General features: G+C 44.1%; 1 protein-coding gene and 2 long non-coding RNA genes across 3 annotated transcripts in view; all 3 read left to right on the forward strand.

Annotated features, from left to right (window-relative positions):
- Nucleotides 1-21,821, forward strand: part of LOC306835646 (uncharacterized protein) — a 380,835-nt gene that overhangs the window by 69,437 nt on the left and 289,577 nt on the right. The gene's annotated exons all lie outside the window — the stretch shown is intronic.
- On the forward strand, nucleotides 6,739-8,957 carry LOC306836351. The gene is made up of 3 exons (XR_013780764.1): nucleotides 6,739-6,784; nucleotides 6,974-7,101; nucleotides 8,853-8,957. It is a non-coding gene; the product is annotated as an uncharacterized lncRNA (long non-coding RNA).
- LOC306836355 lies at nucleotides 12,986-13,166 on the forward strand. The gene is made up of 3 exons (XR_013780768.1): nucleotides 12,986-13,033; nucleotides 13,071-13,107; nucleotides 13,145-13,166. It is a non-coding gene; the product is annotated as an uncharacterized lncRNA (long non-coding RNA).

Below are 21,821 nucleotides of genomic sequence, written 5' to 3' on the forward strand. Positions count from 1 at the left end.
TTCCTGCTGCCTCGTCCTCTTTGATCTGACGGAGGCCGGCGTGTCACCGCTCAGTGAACGTCACAGAAAGGAGGATTAATGAGCTGCACACCGGTGGATCTCTGTTGGTTTGGCTGGTGTCTCTAAGCAGAGCAGTCAAGATGTGATGCTCTCAAGAAGAGTCTGAAACAAGAAGCGATGACTTCAGAACTTAAAGAAACATCATTCCTTTATGTCGGGAAGCATCAGACACGAGTGAACAACGCAAGCATGGGGAAAGGAAGAGTGACATTACTGACTTAAAACCACAAAGAAGAAATCAAATGATAAAACAAAGTTGGTAAAAAAAAAAAAAAAGACATTTTTATCATTTTATTTGTGTTGACTATTTTTTTCATTTTCTGATTTCACTTGGTCCTTTGGATTTTTTTCCTTTTGGGATCAAGAGTCCGAACCTGGACTTGAACATTAAACTGTTTTTGACCTCCAATCTCAAAGTGTTTTTTTAAATGACAGAACAACACTGCGTCTTACGTTATCGTGTGTGCAGAAGCTGGTCATTGAGGTTTATAGAGAAAAAGATGGATCTCCAGTCAGTGACTGAAGTACGAGTAAAGTAATCCTCGAGTCCGGTTTAGGTCATGCTGATCAGTTATGGCCTCCTTCACTCTGCAGCAGCTCTTACAGTCACTTCAGTGATTTAAGATAACCTGAGTATGAGAGAAGATGACATATTGATTACATTGGTAAATGCAGTTTTGCTGTGCTGGCGTCTCCTTCCTTGTTGTGTCCACAGACAGCACAATCCCATCTCCTCCCGTCCTTCTGTTACAGGTTCAGCAGGCTTCTCGGGTCACTGACCTGTGGGATTGGCTGCTCTGGTTGATCCAGTGAAGCTCAGGATTGAATGTGAACACAAAGCCATGAGGGAAATCTGGGAAAAGCAGAAGACGAGTCATCAGATGGAGACACCCCCCATCGCTGCCGATGCACTGATCACATAAAATACTGTATCAAGAGTCAAGTCAGTGTCCGCTGGGCAGCCATTTTTGAACAGTTCTGTTATTCACCGTGCAGAAAAGCGCCGGCTGCAGAGAACTCGGGACAGTTTGCATGAAGCGTTTGTGCGGTGGACACCTCGCTGTTACTTTGTACTGCATGTTTTATATTTGAGATCAGACACGGAGCAAAGGGGATGCGGGTCCAAGACACCATCCGCAGGCGGCAACACTACGTCAACACATTCTGTAAAGACGGCACATAAAGGGCGAACACTCTCATTAAACAACACGTGTGAAAGGACGCTGGTGCTCACGGGCTTTAATCAACCCGCCAATAAATCAATCCGTTTTGTTCATGTAATACCAAATTAAATTAGCAGAAAAGTGCGTATTGATCTTTTCTTTTCACAGAATACAGACCAAACATCTGCAGCTCCGAGGTGGGAAGCGTTGAAAGCATATATTAGAGGACAAATGATTAGCTCTACCAGTTCCAAACATAATGCATTTAAACAGAAAGTTAATGAATTGAATATTTAAATTAGACATTTGGAGGGGGGGCTCGCGTTGACGATTCAGCACAAAAACAGGAACTTTTTGCACTTAAAGCAGAATATGAAGAATTATTGATTAAGAACGCTGAAACAGCATTTGTCCGTGTGCTTTGATTTGTCTCCAGCTGTAAACAGCAGAACTCTGAAGATCATCAAGTCCTCCATCTGTGTCTCCTTCACTCCAACCTGCTTCTGGGTTCCTTTCTTCAACCAGAGTCTTCCCTGCTGGTAGAGGCCCGGGGCCTTTTGATTGGTTGGATGAATCTTGAGGGCCAGCAGAGAGACACCTTCAGGGTGACAGATCACTCATACAGAGAGAATCAACTCACACAAAAACACAGAAGAAAAAAAAGCTACACACAGATCAATAAAATGAACGGGGTAGAAATATCAAGCAGGTCCGTCCTCGAAGACCAGAACCTTCAGCTCCTGCTGGATCTGTGACTGACCACGCCTGCAGTCATCCCCTTCCCGTCTTTCACTGAAGAACAACTAGCAAGCTAAACATCTGCTAATGTGCAAAAAAACAATGTTTCTATGAAGCTACAAGAAAAGTCCTAAAAGTCTCAGATCTGTTTTTTAAAATCAGCGTTTAACAACGTTTACATTCAGTGAGTAACGAGTCATCAAACAAACAAAGCCAACACTCATATCTTATTCTCACGGTTCAGTTTCCTCGAAGGCGTGTCGGCCTCTTTGACAGAACATAATTATAAGTTTAAATAAACGCTCAGCCATCTCAACGATGACACACACACACACACACATGCATTGAAGTCATTATCACCACACCAACGGTAAACGATCACTGTGGTGACATTTAATGGATTATTATTATAAGGTTTATTTACTATTTAATTAATTATTATTATACGTTTATTTATAAAGCACCTTCATGCTTTACACAGGCACACAAAGCATTTACACATATTCTAGGAGGCGTTCAGATAAAAACATGATCGTTAAAAATAACATTTTGAGACAAATAAGTTTAAGACAAACATTAAAGGTATTGTAAATACACACATACATTTGAGTAAGACAGTGTCTGTAATAAGTTGATATTACATTTAATGACACATAAGGTCGAGGGCCCTGAACGCCACATGGTGATGCATTTCATTCAATCTGAATTGGAATAACTTCCTCGACGTCCTTTTGCCTTTACATTTATTTCTTCTCCACAAACCAGTTTTTAAATATTTAACGCTCACGCGCACGCCACTCCATCCACGGACAGCAGGTTTATCTCTGGCCTGAGGTAACCTTTACAAATTCTGGATACAGTGACCCCCCCATCAGCCCCCGTTACTCCCATGAGTCATGAAAGCGTTCAGTGCATGTTTACACAGTTTTATAAGATTGTTGATGTTGATCGTTTCGTCAAGTCTAATCTCAGTTTGTGAGCTTCCCTGCGTTCTCCTCCTCACGTTTCCACATGTTATCAATACACAGTCTGCAGGTCTGTTTATGCTTCTTAATGAAAACTATCTATTTTTTTCAAACCTGAGTGATTCTTTATACATTTTGAGCGTGCATGCTTCACTTTGGTTTTTAACTTTATGATGCAGTGAAATATAAAACACAGTGTTAAGAACGCTCACAAATCCACCGTCTGACACGCTGACGATGCAGTCTTATCCTGGGATTGGAGTCGAAATGTTAGGCTTTAAACAGAACCACACACACACACACACACACACACACGCACACACACACACACACACACACTGACTAAAAACCAACACCTTGTTCTGTGAATTCACGGAGCTCAGACGCTGTATTTAAAATTCTCTCACAGACGAGTCTGTTTGTCAGACGTCTAATAAAAAATATTGAAAAAAAAAAAAAGTATTTTGATGTGTTTTTTCAAAGCGCTGGGTTTTATGAAGTAACATCCAAACAAACATTTCAGCCTCTTCTTTGAATCCACTCCACATCAGACGGTTGGGATAACATTCCCACTTTGACCTTTCACCTGAACAGACCGGAATATGTGGCACAGGTGCAAAGAGCTGCAGTGAAGGAGTAATGATGAGGTTCATGATCCAACACAATGATCTAAAACAATGTGGGAGGTTGAACATCAACCATGCATTATTTGGATTTCCCAGTATGACAACAAAATGGGCCAAATGCTTCAACATACAGACTGATCATTTGCACGCCATTCCCAGATGTTTGAAGTCACTGAGCTGTGCAGCTCGGGGTGAAAGCCTTGAGTCAAAGAGTGGCATTGATGATTTGCTTTTGCCAGGTGACATCTCTCAACAGAACACAGCTTTATTATTAAAAGGAGAGGAAATGATGTGCTCTGTGTGGAAGGGTTCATGAAAGGATTTTATCATATGAATGCAGCGTGCGTGAAGGTGGCGCATAGAAAGGGAATGATCGGGAAAGTATGGAAAAAGGAGCAACACATCATTGTGGCGCTGACACATGAGAGCAGGGTCACTGCTGCTTCCTGTGTCCTTGAGCTGTGTAGACAAACAGGAAAGAGAGGTGAGATATGACAAATAGATTCAGCTTTCAGACACACACCTTGCTCAAAGGTAAATTCATTTTGGTACAGCGCTGAAAAAGTCAAGGACACTTATCTGAAGGCATCCATTAAATATGTTCATTTCTGCCGTACAATTGGAAACCTGGAGCTCTTTGGGGATTGACTCACTTTTGGTGACTGCCTCCAGTGGACACTTGTGGAGCTGCAGGTGTTGGCACTTTCCCACTCCTTTAATTTTTGAGCTTTAAAAACTAATTGAATCTCATTCTGCAAAAAGGAAAATCAAAATATAACAACTGTGGTTTTAAATGTTTGACCATCATGTGGTTAAAACTTAAAAGTCGCACTCACATCCATTATCTTTAAACTTTTCCTGTTCTGGGTCGCTGACCAAAAACTGACCACTGAAAGAATAATTGTTTTTTTTTTCTTTTTTCCAGATCATGCATTCAAATATGAATCCTAAAAAGATGTTGGGCAACTTTAGCATCATAATAGGAAGTGATCCGACATTTACAGACCTACGCTCGGAGAGCAGTTTGGAAAGGTCAAGCCACTGCAGCACCAGTGGCGGACGGCCTGTGTCAGAGTTCCATTACAGCAAATGAACAGCGTGCCGTGCTCTCTGATTCAGCTCGACACTAAAAGGTTAGAGCAAATGAACAGTTTAACAGCAGAGTAATCTGTCTGTGCGATCGCAAAGGTTGCTGCAGCTTCATGGGACCGCTGCACGTCATTAGCATGTGCAGGGAATATCTGGCTTTGTGTACAATTACAAAAGATCAATTAGCATTTATATAGGTTTCCATGTGTGGCAGAGGGAACATGATTAAGATAATTACAGGGGGAGTAAAGGCTCAGGTCTGATCATCACTGTGATGTATGACTTACTGTAATGAGAGCGTTCAATGATGTCCCACTTTGCCATTATCCCTCTCCCCCTACAGACCAATTAGCATATGTTAGCGAACACGACATCTGATGGTTCAGAATGAAAATTTGATGAAAGAATTTGAACTTTTGCAGCAGTCATTTCTTATTCATGAAAGACATGTAGTTGCTGAGGTTGTGATTTACACTCGGGTATGCAGCCGAGGGACAATCAGATTGTTCCCAGCTGCCTGGAGCCTCGATTCCATCTTCGCCGGCTTGACCAACACGCTAATGGGAGATAAATGCCAGTCCATTTCCCTTTACCTGCGTCTTCCTGGAAAGGCGCAGACAATTATCATCTGTCTCCTGACGGGGGGTTGTCTGGGCCTCTCATGTGGCAGATAAGAGGAAAGGCAAATAAACTGTGAGAAAGAAACGTGTAATGCCTTCCGGCCGGTTGGCATATGAAGAAAGGTCCCAGGATTAGTGTCATAAAAACAAGTCGCCCAAACCTTATTCCGTCCCCCGCCCTCCACAGAGCACACGCACGCACAGTCAGGACCGCCGCTGTTTGATCTCTGAAAGGGAATAAACTGGCTGAGTCTGAAGGAGCAGAAATGATATTGACACTCCGTCATAGGTCATCTCTGCTTCCCACACCGGAGGCCTGCCAAGTCGATTGGTGTGCATTCAAAGGGAGAGAAATCAGAGCCGGGAGTACAAAATAAATTTGATTTGAACAACTCTCATTGGTTGATCTGCATTGGCAGAGCCTGATTGAAGTTCCTCTAAGAACTCAAACTTTCTGACTCCGTATGTGAGGCACGACATCAAAGAGAATGTGCTTGGTAGTCAGCTCACTTCGAAGGTGTGTGAAGTCCAAAAGTGAAGCCTGTTTTTGCCCAACACAACAACAACATACAACCTCAATGCAAAGACGCCAAAGAAACACATTTGCACCGGGCAGCGCTGATTTTTTTCCTGGAGCAGGTTGAGTGCAGGCCGGAGCCGATGTACCGATACCGATGTATTCAGGAAGTCAAGATGCAAACAGATGCTAAACCTGCAGAACAGAAAGTCACTGATGGGAACACGCTTCATTCACAAAACATTTCTGTGGTGCAGATTTCTTCACACGCAGCCTTTTTACAAATCAGCTTCACAATTTAAGTTTAAACATGAGCATGAAATTATACCTTTAAGGTCACTGAACAATCAGGATTTTAATACACACACGTTGTCTGAATCAAACGTCAGTCGTGTCACTTTTTTATCTCTCAGCACATTTTCAGTTTTGTACATTATTAATTTTACTGCAGCAGAGTTTAGAAGTAGCTGTTTTTTGTTTTTTTGGGGGGGTCATATGTTCACTTTTTCAAAAGATGGAGCCGAGAGGAGACACATGAATCCTCCTGGACAGCGAAGCTCGGACAGTGAGGAGCTCTCGTCCAGGTTTAATATTTCCCTCTTATTGAAGTTCTTTGAGATTTGTTTGAGATAAGAAGTTATTATTTGGACTGAAGTCTTCAAAGCAGATTATTTCTGATTCGTGGATATTTTTTGTGTATCCCGCTGTATGAAATGTAAATACTGAGGCTCTCATTGCTGCGCTGCATTTCATCCTCGACAAACAGGAAGCCGTAGGGGTCGGGTGCATGATGGATCGGGCGGCAGTCGACGGCGTCCCGGATGCCCCCTGGATGTCTCCCTCGGGAGGTTCTCCGGGGCATGTCCCTCCAGGAGGAGGCCTCGGGGTCGACCCAGGACCCGCTGGAGAGACTGTGTCTCTCGGCTGGCTCAGGGTCCAACCAGAAGAGCCGGAGGAAGTGTCTGACGTCTCTGCTTAGACTGCTGCCTCCGTGACCCGGCCCCGAGTAAGCTGCAGAAAATGGATGGATGGATGTTCTTTTCAAATCAATACGACTTAATCTATCAATCAATACCTGTAGTTACACACATCTTTACTCTGACTCTTTCATTGCAGGCCTGTAAGTGATTCTAAGAGCTGTAGCTGCTTTAAGCCTGCACGAAACAAGCTCTCATAATCACATTTGTGTGTCAAGAAAACAGGTAACCAAAAGGGATTTCTTCAGGGATCAATGTGCTCTCATGTCTGGGAGGAATGCAATCCCTGGTGAGCCCTGCAGATGGTCCAGCGGAGCCTCGATAGTAATCAATGCAGGACCTTTCAGTAAGTCATTACTCAAAACTCGATTTAGAGCTGCGTTCTTGGTAAGCACAAAGCCGTGAGCAGAACGACAGAGGTCACCACACAGAGTCCGTGATGGTCGGTGGGAACTATCGATTCGCCTGACTCTGATTACAACCAGAGTAAATGCTGTGACCTTCGATTGACGGTTATATGCCAGAGAAAGAAAATCCATCAATTATTCCATTTTTATTTATCTTGTTCGAAGTCAAAGCAAATTTTAGACTTCATGTGAAAAGCCCGATCACACACCCAGAGCAAAGTGTTTCACGCTGAGCGATGTCATCTCTGCTCTCATTGGGCAAGATGCGCGGTACACCCTGGACTATTTAACAGTCAATCACATGACTGATGACATGTGCAGAGGATGTCTGGCCTAGCTCTGCATCTCCGTGCAGCCCCCGCTCCATGTGTTTCATGGGGAACCTGTCTTTAGTGGCACATTCCCATCTTAAGGAAACAGAAAGAGTCGGCACCATGAACCAAGTGGAACCTTCCAGTCGTTGTGTTGTTTCTTAGTTTTCCTTGTTTGCTTCCTTTAAAGAGAAAACTGCCTTTTAACAGGATCACATTATTTTGCATCTGGCCTCACTGGTGCCGGTCCTCGCAGAGTGAAGCTGGAGATATCTTCTGTCATGAATCATTGTAGAGACATGTGACCGTGTGGCTGGACATCCTGAGTCTGTCCTGATTGGACAGAAGCTGTGTGTAGGGCTTGAATAAACGTGAAAAACAGTAATTATAGGGATGTTAGCGCCCCATGTGGCAGTTTGGAGTACTACATGTGTAATATATATGTGTGGCCTGAGGTGAGGTAAGTGATGAAGCAGCTGCACGTCTGTTCAGCTCTGCAGCGCCGCCAGAAATCTAGACCTGATGTTACTGATGTACATTTCAGGCCACAGACATTTCCAAGAAAGTAGACCAGATTTATCCAACACCCCCCCCCCCCCCCCCCCCCACACACACACACACACACACACCTGCCCTCTTTTGCTGAGCATGTGTGTCTTCGTGTGTATGTGCTGTCTGTTGCATGTAGACGAACATCCTTAAAATGGTTTTTCTACGTTTTCGGTTGGATGCATCTTTAAGAAACTCTTTCAGGTTCTATTTTTCACCGTTTTTATTTCGACACCACACTTTTCACTTTCATGGTATTTCTTTCATTTTCTTTTATCCATTTCATTTTCATGCGATACATAAACCGAGGTATCCAAAAGAAAACAGAAACTCTGACAGAAACAGACACTGAATTAAAAACAAACACAAGTGATGTATTTTAAGCATCCACTGACCCATTCCTTTCATACAATACAATATGATTTATACGTTTATTTCTGTGTCTTTATCTTGGCGATAGGACAGCGGATAGAGTCAGGTGAGAATGGGAGAGAATGGGAACAGAGCCACAGGTAGGATTCGAACCCGGGCACGTACACTATCGAGGCTACCAGCACGCTGATTCTAGACTGTGACAAAGAACATCTCCTGAACTTCTTCAAGGTTTGACACAGGAAGGAGTCAGCTGTGTCTGAACATGTTGAGGCATATTTGGTGGTAAAGTTAGAAGCAGTGTTTGGTTCCTCCGGTCCGTGGAGGTAAAATACACTTTGACTACTTCATGTGTTTGTCACCCAGCTTCTGTTGAATATCAGGATTCAAGCAGAATGATTTCAAAATGTTTCTGTAAATGGTTTGTTTTTTTCAACTATATTTTGAATTCATTGCAGTAAAGAGAAAAACACAACAGAAACTTCTACTCCTCCAAACTCACCTGGGACGCAGTCGGACAATTTGAATTCCAAGGTCAGAAGTTGGCTCCAGAGCGACGTGCTGCAAATTTGAGATCAAACACAAATGAGGTCAGAGCGGGCAGCGAGGGAGAGGAGGGCGAGGCAGATGAAGACGGCGCTCCAGTCTCAGCTGTTCGCCCGCAGACTCGTCCCACTGAGAGCACATGGGGGCCGCAGACGTGATCCTCCTCACTGCCTTACTCATTATTACACAACATGACCTACTTTTACTCGCATGTACAGCAGGTCAGACACGCGCCGGGAGCAGTTTTTTTAATTTTTTTTATTAAAGGTCAAAGGGCCACAAAAGTATAAAAGAGTCAAACGACTTTCTGAGGATTCAAACTGCTGCAAATGTTTGAAGTACACAAAGTTTTCAACATTTCAAATCAAATATTTAAAGTCCTCGTTGTGTTTCTGAATGATTCTGTTTGCAGCGACAGATTTAAAGCTGCTGTGAGGAACTCTCAGCTCACGTCGAGTTGGTGACCCTGAGTGACAGAACTGTTTAAAACAAAGTCGGCCTTTAGGCTGATGATTTTACTTCTTAAAGAGCCTGTGAGACGTTTTTAGCAGGTTATGAAATCGATTAAAGTGTCTTTATGACCCTCAAAAGTTAAAAAGTGTGTGAATCTTCAATCCTAAACAGTAATCTTCCTTCTTTCAGTTTTTCAGGATTAATTCTCTCATCTGTTTCAGAAGAAGTTTAACTCATGATTTTCTTTTTTCAAAATGACATGAAATGTTTGCAAAACTGTAAAACAAGAGGAGACTCTCCCTTACAGCGACTGTTAAACATGTCGTCTACCTGGGCACATTTATGAAAGGAATCAGACTTAAAGATTAGGGTTAGGTTATTTTAAGCTTTGATGCAAAACTACCTCAAAGGAACCTGCTGACTAATGAAGCGTCCATCATGAAGCATGCTGCATGCACGGTCTGCAGACCCTGCTGCATGGAAGCTACCAACACATCTCAAACACTGTGGTGCCAACTCCAGGCAGAGAGATAAAAACTGGTCTATTGACAATGTTAACATAAAAACGAGGGGCGACAAGATCATCTGATGTAATCGTAGATCTATCATGAGGTCAGAGATCTGTGTGCAGCGATTTGTGGCGCCTGGATGGACAAAAACGAGACGAGAGCCGGAGTCATGCTGGCAATTGGAAACTGGATTTACAACGTTTGTCGTCAAGCAACAATATGACGCAACTTGCTTTGGTGTGCAACTCCACTGTGATAAGACACACAGACTGCACTGCTGTTGCCTCGACTCTACCACCCTCAACAAGGTGCAAAACAAACATATTCACCACAGTGAATATAACTGAAGGCTGCTGTGTGAACGACTGCCGTCATGCAAACAGAATCAATATTTCTTTGATCATTCAGCACTTATGAAATATAAGAATACTCGATATGTTCATGCATTTATTTTGGCCTCTTGCTGAGCGTTTCAGTCATTGCTTTTGAATTATTCTGGTTTCTGAATATGATTTTCCGAGCTTACCTTTCAGAAACTGGCTGTCTGATCATGTCACTTCAGAGTCTGCAGAAAAGCTTAAGAGCTTTCCCCGCCAAACAAAACCATGTTGAGAGAAAAAGATCTCACCTGCTGATCCATCAGAACACTTCAGGTTGCTTTTAGAAAATGTTCTATTGGCGAGTATTCGAGTGTCCAAGTTAGGAGCTGAAGAGAACAGCCTGAAGGCTAATGAGCCAGTCAAGTGGAGATCCTCTCGAAAAAATATGTCAGGAGCTGCTCCCATCACGCCGATGTGCTCCGCTGAACTCCGGCTTAATTCCTCTTTAGGCACATGAAGCCTTCTTGGAATCTTTAAGCTAACCAAGCAGAATAAACCTATTAACCTGTCGGACAACATGTGAAAAATACCACATCGCCACGTTCAGCAAATATCAAACTGGGGAGGAAACAGAGAGGAAAGTGCAGTCAGGTGGGAACAATCACAGAAAGAACATTTACAGGGTTTTTACATAAAGATCACTTGGGTTACATTTATCACTGAAGTGCGTGGATCCTGTTCTTCCTGTCTCGCAGATAAATGAACAGGAGATGTAAACTACCCATAGTTCCTTCTGTTCCCTCGGCCTGTCATGTTATGTGTGCAGCAGAGGTGATAACCTGCTCTGGAGACAACAGGAAGTCTACTGATTTGACTGCAAACAGCACTTCAGTCTCTGACACACTTGAATCCATTAATGCGGCCTGAAGTTCGAGTGTCTTGATGTACGAGCAGCACCACTGTGTATAAGAAACTGGTGATGTGCATTCATAAGGAAGGACTGAACCTCCTGATTGGTTGGTTTCAGACAAAGTCTTACATTTGTCCTGCAGATTCAGGGAGTTGCACTGAGCTGTAAACTGGCAGCAGGAGGAGATTCTTTAACTGGCAGGAAATAGAAAAGTTGTGTCTAAAGTTTATAGGCGAACAAATTTGCTTACACTTGCAGCCGGCGTGGAGTAATTACAGGAGTGCAGTACACGAGAGAGAGCGACAGCAGTGTAATACCTCACACTCATTCTGGACTATTAAAAATATCTTGAACCAATCACGACTCAAACTGCATCATTACTTCTCTTCTAAAAAGTTAGGACTCAAGAGACTCCAGTGTTTCTCCAGCACCAGCTCTCTCCCCCACACACACACACACACACACACACACACACACACACACACACACACACACTTCACGGTGACAGCTCTCCTGGAGTGAATCACTTAATGAGCCGTGAGCTCCCCCAGAGAGAGAGGAGCTGCTGAAACAGATCCACTGCTCTCAGCAGAGGGTCACCTGCACCAGTCTAAATCCTGACATTGTTTCATAATAAAGAAGGAATAAGAGGCAGTAAACCCAACATCTCAGTAACATCACACAGAGAGAGAAGGGGGGGGGGGGGGGGGGGGGACCTGCGTCTCTGCGTCCACATGCAAGCATCACCAGGCAAACACATCCACCTCATAAATCAGAGACAAGCCTGCTTTCAGTCTCCGTGTTGATGGGAGACAAACAGAAGATTTTTCTATTTTCTCTCAAATGACATTAAATGAGCTGCTGCTGAGGAAACTCTTCCCTGAAACTGAGTTAGCAGATAAGAGGATAACGCCGCTGGAACAGGTCGCTCTGCATCGTCAACAAGAAATCACAGAAACCTGAACATGAGCAGATCAAACTCTGACAGAGGAGAGCAGCTTGTGGGAGGGGCAGACAGCTGATCATCCTCCATTCTCGTGTATTTTTCTGAAGTCACTTTTGATGGTGACCTTTGTGACTGTGGAATCTCCACTGTGGGAAGGTGACTATAAACTGCAGGTGTGTGGCCTCTCGGTCCGGCTGAGTCGTCTCGTCTCTGCGCTCAGAGGATTACAACGCTCTGAATCTTCATGTCTCAACTTATTGAAGTTATCTGCCACACATCTAGAAGCTAACGTTTCCTTTTTCAGGTAAAGTTTATAACATTGATGAGAAAAGTAAAAATAGATATATTGAAGCAGGGATGCAGGGCTGGCATGCTGCGAGCCCTCGGAGCCTCCAGGTCAGTTAGGGGCCCTCGAGGGCTGACACACTGAAGACACAGCAGTGTGCACAGTATAAGGGTTAGCACTCACCCTCGCTGCTGCTGCCTAGCTTCATTAAGTTTGTCATTAAAGGTCACTGCAGGAACATGAAGAGGAATTCTCTGCATGGGACTGAAAAGACGGACGTAAGCAGAGCAGCTTAAGAGGATTTCATGTGTAGGTTTATTCCCTGAAGACAGCCCTTCTCAACTGGTGGGTCAGAACAGACCCAGAACCCAGAACAGAGGTCACATAGACGTTTTCAGGGGGTCACAAAGGTGTCCAACAATCAATGAAGCAGTCTGCATCTCTTCCATTTCTTTCTTCTTTTGGTGCTTTTATTTTGAAGTTTTGTTCTGTCTGAGAGGATTTTACCTGCCGAGTAAAAAAAAGTTCGGACAGGAAGTTAAGCTCTGGAACAGGAAGTGGATCACAAACTGAGGTCAAACAGCTCAAAGGAACGGTCAGTGTGTGATGTCATCAGGTGGACGGTAACAAAGGTCAGTGTGTGATGTCATCAGGTGAACGGTAACAAAGGTCAATGTGTGATGTCATCAGGTGGACGGTAACAAAGGTCAGTGTGTGATGTCATCAGGTGAACGGTAACAAAGGTCAATGTGTGATGTCATCAGGTGGACGGTAACAAAGGTCAGTGTGTGATGTCATCAGGTGGACGGTAACAAAGGTCAATGTGTGATGTCATCAGGTGGACGGTAACAAAGGTCAATGTGTGATGTCATCAGGTGGACGGTAACAAAGGTCAATGTGTGATGTCATCAGGTGGACGGTAACAAAGGTCAGTGTGATGTCATCAGGTGGACGGTAACAAAGGTCAGTGTGATGTCATCAGGTGGACGGTAACAAAGGTCAGTGTGATGTCATCAGGTGGACGGTAACAAAGGTCAGTGTGTGATGTCATCAGGTGGACGGTAACAAAGGTCATTGTGTGATGTCATCAGGTGGACGGTAACAAAGGTCAGTGTGATGTCATCAGGTGGACGGTAACAAAGGTCAATGTGTGATGTCATCAGGTGGACGGTAACAAAGGTCAATGTGTGATGTCATCAGGTGGACGGTAACAAAGGTCAATGTGTGATGTCATCAGGTGGACGGTAACAAAGGTCAATGTGTGATGTCATCAGGTGGACGGTAACAAAGGTCAGTGTGTGATGTCATCAGGTGGACGGTAACAAAGGTCAATGTGTGATGTCATCAGGTGGACGGTAACAAAGGTCATTGTGTGATGTCATCAGGTGGACGGTAACAAAGGTCATTGTGTGATGTCATGAGCTCCTTCAGTTCAGAACAACTTTCATTGTTAGAGATTTTATGGTTATTGTAAAAGGCAGCCATCTTGTACAGACGATGCTGATTTGCACTCAGTGCTGCAGACAGCAACACAAGGATTTACTTTAGTGTCACATTAAATTTGTATTCTTGTAAATCCATGAAGCAGAAATGTCAGACACCATTGCTGTTCGGCTTCAGAGCGTCCACAGAGTCTAATGTGCTCAGTTCTCGTGTAACCGCACGTCTGGTACGTCCACAAAATGATTCAGACGGACTTCAGATTGTACAAACACTTTATATTAAAATCTCGCTTTTTCTAAATGAGCTGCTGATAGAGTCAGTGTTTGAAGTGGGAGCTCTTTAATGTGCAGACTGCGTGTCGTGGTCAAAGGATGACCGAGTCTGCAGTCACTGAGTCCATTTCCTGAAAATATAGTGTATTATTTTGGCTTAATGGTTCTCCACAGCTGCATACAATCCATCTATTTGTCAGCGAACACAGTGGACTGTATATCATGCTGCTGCAGCTCCTTTTGTCCTTGCACCATATGTGCCAGCACAAACTGTGTTCTCTCTGCTCAGAGTTGCCTCCTGTGCATCTTCTTGTTGTCATGCATCTTTCCATGAAGTCAGGAAAAGAAAGAGCTTGTGGACAAAATGAAGCTTTTTTATCATCTTTCACAATCTGTTAAATCTGCTGAATCATCTTTAGTCTGCTTAAAGAAGAAGACCCTCCAAATCCAACACTGCAGACTGGTCTTCATGTAACTCTGTTTGAGACTTCTGTCTCTTCTGTGTCTATTTATGGCTGAACTGATGTAAGAACGCAGCAGGGAAACAGCTCGAGGGGGCGAGGGGTGAAGTTTAAACTCCATCAGGGCAGGTCAGGAACGTTAATGTATTAAACGTTGATATCTTTATTTCTTTGCGGTTCGATTTCAATGATTTCAGTCTTGGAGATCTTATATGAGACTTGAAGAACTCCTGACAAAGTGGAGCCGTCTCTCTATCAGCAGTGTGACAGTAGAAACATGTAGATGATTTTATCAGGAGCTCATTTTTGTTTCAGATTATGTGTGTAATAAAGTGGAATCTACAATAAGCCCCTGTGAGTCCAGCAGAGCAGACGCATGGACCCGCAGTGAGACAACGAGACACGACTCACAGCGAAGAGGACGACGTCAGCTCCAACCTGAGAGTGAATTAAACAGACCGTAAGCGTTTGAGTTTCAGACGCAGGTCAAGTCAACACTTTTCTCCTCCTAACCCGAGTATCATCCTGTGATCCTGCACGCTTATTTAGTCTCCTCTCCTTCTACTTCAGTCCTCCTCACACTTTCCTTTGTGTCAGGGTGGAAACATCAGCTTCAGCTTTATCGTCCGCAAGGGAACATTTGATTGAAGAGCAGAAACATCTCGAAACACCGGCACATACTCAGACAGTTTTGAGTTTGTGTCCCTCTCTCTCTCTCTTTTATCGAAGGCCTCTGAATCTTTAAGGAAGGACTCATTTGCCACCAGCCGTGCAGAGTGTTCGTTAAGACATTGACCTTGCAGTGTTTGAAGCTGACAGAGCCGCGGGGGAGTAAAGGCAATAGTATGGATCAGTTGTCATTGGTGTCACACACCCTACTGTGGTCATTACAGTGATTACTTAACCGAGCCACACGAGCGCAGAAGACCACAAGGAAACCGTTCAGAGTCACAAGAAGCAGATACATTCTGGTATGTTTGGATCTCACTTTGTATTCTAACTACAGATGTTAGCGAGGTACTGTTACTTTGTTGGCTGTTTATGTTGGCAGACTTAAAGGAGCAGTTTGTCACTCTGCCCCCTAGTGTTTAAAATATGTACTGCAATCTAAACTCTAATCATCACAGAGAGCTGTCTGCATGTGGTGGACACTGTAGCTTCAGTGTTTAGCCAGCTCTGCATGTGGTGGACACTGTAGCTTCAGTGTTTAGCCAGCTCTGCATGTGGTGGACACTGTAGCTTCAGTGTTTAGCCAGCTCTGCATGTGGTGGACACTGTAGCTTCAGTGTTTAGCCAGCTCTGCATGTGGTGGACACTGTAGCTTCTCCATGTTTCAAAAGCATCTCCAACATTGATCCTAGTTTGAGCAGTGTTCTGCACGGTTAATCCACTGCAGGTCTGGTGTAACATCCTCCTCCTCTCCATCTCTGCATAGATCGTAATGTTGTCAGGCTCTTACATAGTCTGTCGATGAGTCAAAAACAAAAACTTTTGGAGGATGTTCTTTGAATTACTTTGCACCAATGCATGCACATCTACTATCTACCAAGTCTTCCAATACGTTTTAGTCATTTAGAGCTCAAAACATGTGAAATAAGAGTCCAGGTCTCGGATTCTCGAAGTCTCCTAAGTACTAAAAATTGCTCCTCATGACAAAACTCTAAGGAGATTCTTTGAATCAGGACATTTTCTAAGAATTGTTTGTGTTCTCCGGAGTATTTCAGGAGATTACGGTAAGTTTGAAAAGGGTTCAAGAAATCTTTGTTTTCGTCACATGAGTATAGACTCTGTGTATTTTGAATACGTCGAATAAGCAGCAGCACTTTCTACTGTAAAGTTAAGGGAGGATCTTATTGAAATGTTGCACCTGAAAAGAATAATTTCAGACGGTGCAACTGGCAACACAGGTCTGAGTGTTGTTCCTGCAGACAAACACTGACAAAGCAAGTCTTTCAGAGCAAAACTCAATGAGAAATAATAATTTCACCGCTGCGCTGGAGGCTGAAAGGAAGCCGGGTCACTGTTTGCTGAAATCTAATCATGATTTACTCGTAAAAATCAGGTCTGAGGCTATTAATTGGTGCAGTCAGTGTCCGTGATCAAAGCCTGTATTTGTTCTGCCTCTGAGTGGAAGGATGTTTACCTGTCCGATACGGCTCGACGTGGTCATGGTCTAATTACAGTCCCCATTTACACACAATCAAGCCAATCTCAGATTCTACAATGAGCTGTGCGTCTGGGCCCGATGGTAATGAGAGCATGGAGAAAGAGCCCTCCCTGTGAAGGGACTCCATCATCTATCAGCCTTTATCCTGCGCGACACAGACGTCTTTCAGGCCTGCTTCCATAATCAGCCATGACAGAGAATGAAAGCTCGTCACATTACCCAGAAAACAATTAGCACTAATGGCGCACTTACATGATATTGATTTGTGTGTTTTATGCACAGCTACAACGTCTGTGTTTACACGGCAGCACACAGCGATCGGACGGGGATTTTATTTACACCTTGCCAGCTAATATGTCTTCATTTGAAGGCTGACATGGACACGCTATCGAAGCAGCAGTTTTATCCAGGACTGTACGCTGCTGCGACGCCCCGTGACGAATGTAATCAATTACAGTGGTGATGGTAGGCAACAAGCAGCCGTGCTGCTCCTCCTCCTCTCTACAGAAAACAGCATCTTTCTCTCCCATGGACTATCCCACCAGTTCATCTATATTAGCGACCAGGGATGCTCAGACAGACAAGGAATGGGGTGCAGCACTCTGGAGGGGCCGCTATCACCCCCAGTACAGACATCCCACTTCCCCTGTGCACACTGAAGCTACAGATCGATCAATAAGCCAGACACTAATTGGTTCTTTTAAAGAGAAAGTAAGCTTTTACAAGCCACTTGAAAACATTGATTCAAAGTGTAGTTCTGCAAACTCGCTCATTAGAGAGGACTTTGGTGTCTGCTTGTGAAATATCTTCTGTTTTCTGACCCAGAAACAAAAGCTCACAGACAAGACAACGCTGCCACACTCATTTGTCTTCATCCAGCAGACCTCCTTATCCTTCATCATGCCTTTAATTCTCTCACTTCTCATTCGCTCTGTCATCAATACCGGCAGCAGCCGGAGCCCCGACGCGCCGGCCAGCAGCCAATCAATCAATTTCGAATCAACTTTACAGTATTTGTATAGCACCAATTCATAACAAAAATCTCAAGACACTATCTGTGTGTCTGTTAATATTACAAAAGAGCAGGTAAAAATACCATGCTCATTGTTTTATTACAAGAGCTCAGCTTCATCCGTCAGAGCGTAGCAAGAAACAGACCCGGGCTCATGACAGAACAGCCATCTGCTAAACTGAGCCGGCTTGGAAATGGGACAGAGGGAGATGGGGTAAGATGCAGGGAGAAGGACAGGATGGGAGGTTGTGTTTGGTCCGCTTCACGTTGGATCGGCTCATTTAAACAGTGAGGTTTAAAGAGTTAGATCTATGTTATCTGTAAAGAGCCTCAAGGAGGTTTTAGTGAGTCAAGCTTATACTGACTAAGTTAACTTCATGTTTCAGAGTTTTTGTCTCAGCCGGCGTGGCGCTAAGTGGGGAAACTTTGTTGGAAAGTTGAAATGGTTGGTGATGATCCGTGTGCATCATTTTTGGACTATGCTTCCCACAGACAGCAGCCTCTGCCTCCTGGCTGTTCAGGAGCTACCGGGGGAGAAGCTAAGCTAATCCAGGCCCGCGCCGGCTACAGGTGACTGCTGCATACGATGGCTGTCACTCAAAGGTGTCTCTAACTCAGACATCCTCAGCTCCAAAGCTTTTAACTACATTTAATACATGTACCATTAACAGTAAAGGAAGACGAGGAGGAGCTAAACATGTGACAGGAGAGAGGCAGAAGAACAAGCCTTCGTCAGTTAAGCTAAATGCTAAGCTAGGCTGAGAGTAGGTAGTTAAAATAAATAAAACTGTTGAGCAGATAACAAAAGTGCTAACGACTGTGTTTGTCTCTGTGTACGTTGGTTTGTAAGAATCTACACAAAATAAACAATTAAGCTTTAGCTGTCGATGAGCACACGAGAACGCCGTCGCAGGACAGGAAGTGATGAAATGTCGTGCGTCAGGACACAGATCATGTTCCTCCAGCAGACTTTAACACTCTGTCCCCGACAAATGTTCTAGTGCTGAATATTTACAGAAAAGATGATTTTTTCAAACCGGCCTTCAGGCTGCGTCACAGGCAGGAGGACCCTGACCTTTGGGTGTCAGAGCGATCAATCAGTCTGACCCTGTGGGTGCTCAGCCTGCACCCTTGATACCTACCTAACAGGACACCTTACATTAATCTCCCTGCTGACACTGGCTGAACTCCTCGAGCCCCCCAACCCTCAAAAAACACCTGGATGAATATCCTAACATTTATACAGAATGTGTGTTCGTTGAGCTCACATGTTAGGATCCCTCAGAGTTGTTAGCTTCAGTGAGGAGTGATCACTTAGGTTGTTCACCTGGTCACATTAAGAATCCTCCAAAGGGTGCAAGAGCGACACCTGGAGCCAGTGGCACCAAAGTGGGAGAGAGCCTGCTGGTTAACGACCAGTCGCCTCTCGACCTGGTAGGTCGCGGGTTCGATTCCCAGCTCCTGCAGACACATGTCCAATGTGTCCCAGTGCTTCTGTTTAAAGTCCAACCAGATGTTTTCTGCTGCACCGCACCTTGCACATCCAAACTCACGGATGATACTCAGACAGCTTACGAGCTGCTGACTTCGATAAGAACATGTTGTGAGTAAGCATGTGTTGACCTTTTGTTACTTAAAGTGTGTAACCAGGTTCTCACATCCCAAATTCTTCAAACTGATGGAAACATTATATTATTCAAATGTTTGTCTTTTGTTCTGTGACTCACCAAAAGGACACAGACATCATCTGTTAGAAATCAAAAATGAACTTTCACAATACTCTAAACCAGGTTGATTTTCTCGAGGCGTTAACATTTTGGGAAAAGGTTAATGTTTCATGATTGACGGAAAATTCATTTTAATGCTCAGTGCACAAAAAAAAAAAAAAAAAAAATCTAAATCCCCACCCAGTGCTGTGATCACTTTGCTGCGATCACCGAATCGTAGCTGTGTCAACATTCACCACAAGAGCTCCTGTTTATTTATTGAACAGCTGTCATCCAATCTGGAGCGATCACAAGCTTCTATGATCCTCACGTGGTCGAGCCTGTCGGACTTCTGTTTCATTGCAGAACTTATTGACAGATTTATCAGCATTGTTCCAGACGACAACAAAAAACACCTCTCTGTGTCACATCTGCAGACTCAGGGAGGAATGATGTTTGACTTGTGTGTGTTTTATTACTTCTCAAAGATTGATCACTCAGAGGACAACAGGAAGTGAAAATCTGAAGAGGCATCAGGTCATCTCTTCAAAGTAAAAGCACGTCCTTTCTACAGTCAGTAGCTAAAGTTACCAATCAATAACTTTTATTTATTACAAGGCAGAAAAAAATACATACAAGATACCTGCATGAAATAATGTAAGCTTTTAGTTTTTTCTGCTCACCGTATCTGTTTGTGTGTGTGTGTGTGTGTGTGTGTCTGGAAGGAGGGGAGGAAATCGGTGGGGAAGCTTGAGATAGGAAGTAAAAAAGTAATAGTGCTGTAATACCTGTAATAGCATCATCAGCATATACTCATGACATGGTGTCAGTGGCCTTGTCTTGTTGTTTAAAGTAAAGTTAGGGGAGTGCTGCACATCCCTCCAGCTGCTAAACTAAACGCTAACGTAGCTCCAGTCCAAGTCAGCGATGCCGATCCAGCGAGCTCAGAGAAACATCTCTTCAGTATTTGTTTCACAGCAGGAGCCCACAGAGGACAACATATTCAAGGACAACATCAACTCTTCAATCACAATAAAAACAGAGTTTAAACAAATCTAATAATATAAAACATCCCAGAACAATCAGCTCTCAAACCCAAACAGACATTTTTATTAAGTTATGTAAAGTGGAGGCGTGCACGTGTTCAATTAAAGGGCAAGAAGGTCCCCTCTGAGGACTAATTGTTCTATCAGATATTAATGGCACTGGGGACCAGTTTGACCTGGAGACTTTGAGTGTTCCTCACGGGAGTCCTGGAACGACGAGCCGACCTGTCTACCCTGAGCTCTCTCATAATAATGACAATGATAGCTAGCTCACTGGTTTCCCTGCTTACCAAACTGGCAGCGTTACATGATAAAAGGCAAGCTAACTGGTTACATCAGCCAAGTCACTCCATTGTGTCTGGTGTCTCTGTAGAGAGTCATGTGATGTCTGTCTCTGTCTTTAACAGAAAGGTCGATGTCTGCAGGGATCCTTTCTGTAACCTTGTCAGACATGAAGAATAACAACCTGAGCCCGTCAGGGACTCAAACTGCTTTTAGAGGACAAACTCTGCAGCCTGAAGAATACCAAGATGTAATGATCTTATTGGTCGTTCAAAGGTTTGTAGTTACAGGAGTGCCCTTTGAAGCTTTATTACTCACCGTGTTAAAACTCTTGTGCTTCATTCTGAGAAGCAGACGAAGAGAATGAATCTGCTCGAGCTGATTGTAGCAGGACGCAGATGCTCAAAGACTTTTTGTTTGTCCTGCAGAGTCTCTGTTTGCCATCAGATCATATCCACTGTTCAGTCCCCCCAGTGTGCACGTGTGTGTGTGTGTGTGTGTGTGTGTGTGTGTGTGTGTGTGTGTGTGTGTGTGTGTGTGTGCACAATGGCTCCTCCTGCTGGTGAAAACACAATCTGGCACATGTCCACCTGATTATTTGGTCTCCGTAATGCTTTACCTGATTGTCACTGAGCACGTTTCATTCAACACGCTCCTCTTCTCTCATCAAACCATATTCACATCATGACCCCTCAAAATCTGATTTGACCCCCCCGCACAGATGACCTGCAGGCGGCCTGAGCGTTTGTAACCTCAGCACCTCGAGGGGGCCTTTAGCTTACAGAGGAATCAAACACGGATCCGTGAGATGAGCCTCAACATGTAGGAATCAGACGCTGGTTCCAAACAGTAACAACAAACAGTGTTTTACAACAGACTGCTAGAACGTGACGTCCATCCTGGATGGCTGTGGCGCAGCAGGGAGAGTCGGTCTTACTGCGTTATCTGACATCAGGGTTCAAACCCAAGCTTCCGATTTGTCCTTGGGCAAGGCACTTAACCCCAAGTTCTTCCTGCTGCGTCATCGGTGGCGACGAGACGTCTAAAATGGGATGAGCAACTTCTGAT

Source organism: Symphodus melops (genome assembly GCF_947650265.1).
Source record: "Symphodus melops genome assembly, chromosome: 15".
Classification (NCBI taxonomy): domain Eukaryota; kingdom Metazoa; phylum Chordata; class Actinopteri; order Labriformes; family Labridae; genus Symphodus; species Symphodus melops.